This window comes from Arachis hypogaea, chromosome 11, assembly GCF_003086295.3.
Source record: "Arachis hypogaea cultivar Tifrunner chromosome 11, arahy.Tifrunner.gnm2.J5K5, whole genome shotgun sequence".
Taxonomy (NCBI): Eukaryota; Viridiplantae; Streptophyta; class Magnoliopsida; order Fabales; family Fabaceae; genus Arachis; species Arachis hypogaea.
The window spans coordinates 85,095,278-85,100,773 of NC_092046.1; the positions used below are offsets into that span (position 1 = coordinate 85,095,278).

The 5,496-nt window shown below is 35.7% G+C and overlaps 1 non-coding gene across 1 annotated transcript; it reads left to right on the forward strand.

Annotated features, from left to right (window-relative positions):
* The first annotated feature begins 359 nt into the window (after window positions 1-359).
* LOC112724620 (small nucleolar RNA R71) lies at window positions 360-467 on the forward strand. Its single transcript, XR_003163775.1, has one exon. It is a non-coding gene; the product is annotated as a small nucleolar RNA R71 (small nucleolar RNA).
* The last annotated feature ends 5,029 nt before the right edge of the window (window positions 468-5,496 follow it).

Here is a 5,496-nt window from a genome sequence, read left to right on the forward strand (position 1 = left end):
TTCTCAGGATCATAGGCTTCTTCTTCAAAAGATGTCTCTTGAGTACTGTTGGATGCAGCTTGCATTCCATGCAGACTCTGAGAGATCATATTGACTTGCTGGGTCAATATTTTATTTTGAGCCAATATGGCATTCAGAGTATCAACTTCAAGAACTCCCTTCTTCATAGGCGTCCCATTACTCACAGGATTCCTTTCAGAAGTGTACATGAACTGGTTATTAGCAACCATGTCAATGAGTTCTTGAGCTTCTGCAGGCGTTTTCTTTAGGTGTATGGATCCACCTGCAGAAGTGTCCAGTGACATCTTTGATAGCTCAGATAAACCATCATAGAATATATCCAGGATGGTCCATTCTGAAAGCATGTCAGAAGGACACTTTTTGGTCAACTGTTTGTATCTTTCCCAAGCTTCATAGAGGGATTCACCTTCTTTCTGTCTGAAGGTTTGAACATCAGCTCTAAGCTTGCTCAGCTTTTGAGGAGGAAAGTACTTGGCTAAGAAAGCCGTGACCAGCTTATCCCAAGAGTTCAGGCTGTCTTTGGGTTGAGAATCCAACCATAATCTAGCTCTGTCTCTTACAGCAAAGGGGAAAAGCATGAGCCTGTAGACTTCAGGATCTATTCCATTAGTCTTAACAGTATCACATATCTGCAAGAATTCAGTTAAGAACTGAAAAGGATCTTCAGATGGAAGTCCATGAAACTTGCAGTTCTGCTGCATCAGAGAAACTAATTGAGGTTTCAGCTCAAAGTTGTTTGCTCCAATGGCAGGAATGGAGATGCTTCTTCCATGTAAATTGGAATTAGGTGCAGTGAAGTCACCAAGCATCTTCCTTACATTATTATTATTTTCGGCTGCCATCTCTTCTGCCTGTTCGAAAATTTCTGAAAGGTTACCTCTGGATTGTTGTATTTTAGCTTCTCTTAATTTTCTCTTCAGAGTCCTTTCAGGTTCTGGATCTGCTTCCACAAGAATGTTCTTATCCTTGCTCCTGCTCATATACAAGGAAGAATGGACAGAAAAATAATAATAATAATAGAGATCCTTTATATCACAGTATAGGGATCCCTGTGTGAGTAGAAGAAGAGGGGGGAGATAAAGGATGTGATGTAAAGGAAGAAACACAACTGTGAGGAGGCTTTGAGATGTGAGATGAGATGTTAGGATATGAATGAATAAGTAGAATGAGATGGGGGAAGGAAAATTTTCGAAAATTATTTTGAAAAAGAGTTAGTGATTTTTGAAAAATGGTTTTTGAAAATTGTTAGTATTTTTTTTTCGAATTTTTTTTTTTTAAAATAAAAACAATTAGTTAATTAAAAAGAAATTTTTGAAAAAGAGGGAGATATTTTCGAAAATTGAGAGAGAGAGAGTTAGTTAAGTGGTTTTGAAAAAGATATGAAACAAACAACAAGTTAGTTAGTTAGTTGAAACAAATTTTGAAAAGATAGGAAGTTAGGAAGTTAGAAAAGATATTTTGAAAAGATATTTTTGAAAAAGAAGGAAGATATTTTCGAAAATGAGAGAGAGAGGGTTAGTTAGGAGGTTTTGAAAAAGTTAAGAAACAAACAAAAAGTTGGTTAGTTAGTTGAAACAAATTTTGAAAAGATAAGAGGTTAGGAAGTTAGAAAAGATATTTTGAAAAGATATATTTTTTTTTTTTGAAAAAGATAAGATAAGAAGATATTTTGAAAAGATATGATAGGAATTAGTTTTGAAAAAGATTTGATTTTTAAAATCACAATTAATGACTTGATTCATAAGAAATCACAAGATATGATTTTAGAACTTAAAGTTTGAATCTTTCTTAACAAGCAAGTAACAAACTTCAAATTTTTGAATCAAAACATTAATTGATTAGTTATTTTCGAAAATTTTATATAAAAATAAGAAAAAGATTTTTGAAAAATATTTTTGGAATTTTCGAAAATAGCTAAGAATTTTGAAAAAGATTTGATTTTTGAAAAAGATTTTGAAAAAGATAAGATTTTCAAATTGAAAATTTGATTTGACTCATGAGAAACAACTTGATTTTAAAAATTTTTGAAAAAGTCAACTCAATTTTTTGAATTTGATGAGAGAAAAAGGGAAAGATATTTTTTTTTATTTTTTGAATTTTTATGATGCAAGGGAAAAACAAGAAAAATGATACAATGCATGAAATTTTTAGATCAAAACAATGAATGCATGCATGAATGATATGAGTGTCAAGATGAACACCAAGAACACTTTGAATGTCAAGATGAACATCAAGAACATAATTTTGAAAAATTTTTAATGCAAAGAAAACATGCAAGACACCAAACTTAGAATTCTTTAATGCTTAGACACTAAGAATTCAAGAATGCATATGATAAACATGAAAAGACACAAAACAAAAAATCATCAAGATCAAACAAGAAGACTTACCAAGAACAACTTGAAGATCATGAAGAACACTATGAATGCATGATATTTTCGAAAAAATGCAAGATGCATATGCAATTGACACCAAACTTATGATATGACTCAAGACTCAAACAAGAAACACAAAATATTTTTGATTTTTATGATTTTCTAATTTTTTTGGATTTTCTTTTAATTTTTTTGAAAATTATTGTGAGAAGTAAGAATAAGGATTTCAAAATTTTTAATATGAATTCCAGGAATCTTGCCATGTTAGTCTTAAAGCTCCAATCAAAGGGTCAGGCATGGCTTAATAGCTAGCCAAGCTTTAATAAAAATATGAGTGTAATTCAGACATGACAAGCCTAACATACCCTATCCAAAAGGATTGGGCATGACTCCACTGAAGTGATTAGCCAATCCCAAAGCAGTTTGGGTATGGCTTTACAGCCAGATAGGCTTCAGCATGCTTCATGAAACACTAGAATTCATTCTTAAAAATTTTGAAGCCATAGAATAATTTATTTTTGAAAACATTATTTTTAGTAAATTTTTTTTTTTCGAAAACAAAGGAAAATATTTTTTGAAAGATTTTTGAAAACAAAACAAAAAGAAAATTACCTAATCTGAGCAACAGGATGAACCGTCAGTTGTCCAAACTCAAACAATCCCCGGCAACGGCGCCAAAAACTTGGTGCACGAAATTGTGATCTCCAGGCTCGAACAAATCCTGGTAATGGCTCCAAAGCTTGGTGCTCTGATCTTAATTCATAATTGTCACAACTTCGATACAACTAACCAGCAAGTGCACTGGGTCGTCCAAGTAATACCTTACGTGAGTAAGGGTCGAATCCCACGGAGATTGTTGGTATGAAGCAAGCTATGGTCACCTTGTAAATCTCAATCAGGCAGATATAAAGTGATAATGGTGTTTTCGAATATTATATAATAAAATAGGGATAGAGATACTTATGTAAATCATTGGTAGGAATTTCAGATAAGCGAATGGAGATGCTTTTCGTTCCTCTGAACCTCTGCTTTCCTGCTATCTTCATCCAATCAGTCTTACTCCTTTCCATGGCTGGCTTTATGCAAGGGCATCACCGTTGTCAGTGGCTACATCCCCTCCTCTCAGTGAATAATATGCCCACGCACCCTGTCACGGCACGGCTATTCATCTGTCGGTTCCCGATCATGCTGGAATAGGATTCACCCTCCTTTTGCGTCTGTCACTAGCGCCCAGCACTCGCGAGTTTGAAGCTCGTCACAGTCATTCAATCATTGAATCCTACTCAGAATACCACAGACAAGGTTTAGACCTTCCGGATTCTCTTGAATGCCGCCATCATTCTAGCTTACGCCACGAAGATTCTGGTTAAGAGATCTAAGAGATACTCATTCTAGCTTATTTCATGTAGAACGGAAGTGTTTGTCAGGCACGCGTTCATAAGGGAGAAGGATGATGAGCGTCACACATAATCATCACCTTCATCACGTTCTTGGGTGCGAATAGATATCTTAGAAGCGAAATAAGAAGAATTGAATAGAAAACAGTAGTACTTTGCATTAATCCTTGAGGAACAGCAGAGCTCCACACCTTAATCTATGGAGTGTAGAAACTCTACCGTTGAAAATACATAAGTGAAGGTCCAGGCATGGCCGAGATGGCCAGCCCCCAAAACGTGATCAAAGGATCATAAGGTAATCCCAAGATGCCTAATACAATAGTAAGAGGTCCTATTTATAATAAACTAGTCACTAGGGTTTACATGAGTAAGTAATTGATGCATAAATCCACTTCCTGGGCCCACTTGGTGTGTGTTTGGGCTGAGCCTGAGTGTAGCACGTGCAGAGGCCATTTGTGGAGTTGAACGCCAAGTTCTGTGCCAGTTTGGGCGTTCAACTCTGGTTTTGGATCCTTTTCTGGCGCTGGACGCCAGATTTGGGCAGAAGGCTGGCGTTGAACGCCAGTTTACGTCGTCAATTCTTGGGCAAAGTATGGACTATTATACATTGCTGGAAAGCCCTGGATGTCTACTTTCCAACGCAATTGGAAGCGCGCCATTTCGAGTTCTGTAGCTCCAGAAAATCTACTTTGAGTGCAGGGAGGTCAGAATCCAACAGCATCAGCAGTCCTTTTTCAACCTCTGAATCTGATTTCTGCTCAAGTCCCTCAATTTCAGCCAGAAAATACCTGAAATCACAGAAAAACACACAAACTCATAGTAAAGCCCAGAAATTTGAATTTAACATAAAAACTAATGAAAACATCCCTAAAAGTAACTAGATCCTACTAAAAACATACTAAAAATAATGCCAAAAAGCGTATAAATTATCCGCTCATCAATTAGCCATTGCCACCATGAACTCGGCATGGTTATCGGCCAGTTGTTCATTTCTAGTATCTCCTTGTGAACGCATACAACCTCGTCCTCGAGTAGCCATTAGGGTTCCTGTCTACACCAAACAATCAATATCAAGGTGATCAGTCTGAATATCAAAAGCCAAGTGCTTCAATTATCCTAAAAAGGCACTCACAAACAAACATGTTATGCAATATCAATGAGATAACCTAAATAGCATCAAAGAAAAAGATACAGAGTATACAATGAAGCACAATCGGTCGATTCCTCAGGCTCACGAGGCCGAACCGCTCTAATACCACTAAATGTAACACCCTAATTGCCCTAAGCATACCTTGAATCATAAAGCAAAGGTTAATCAAAGGTTACAACAATTCTAAAGATTGTACATATTTATATAGGAAGAAATAATATATTCTAAAATCCCGATGAAGGATTTAAGCCCAAAAATAGAATTTGAAAAGCACAAAACGTTCACACGAAGCTACAACTTAAGGCACAAGATATACAAACCGATATCAAGACATATATATAGATATATCAAGTATGATAGTCATAAGAGTCTAGCCACCGCCCGCGGAGTTTAAGCCGGCTAGTCATATACAAATAAACAAAGTTTTGAAAGTAAAACAGCTTATACAAACTTCTTCTCTAAGTAAGCGTCTAGGCCAAATAGATATAAAAGTGAGAGATCTATACAAAATAATCAAAAGAGACTTTAAAATAGGATAAAGGTCCTCCGTTTT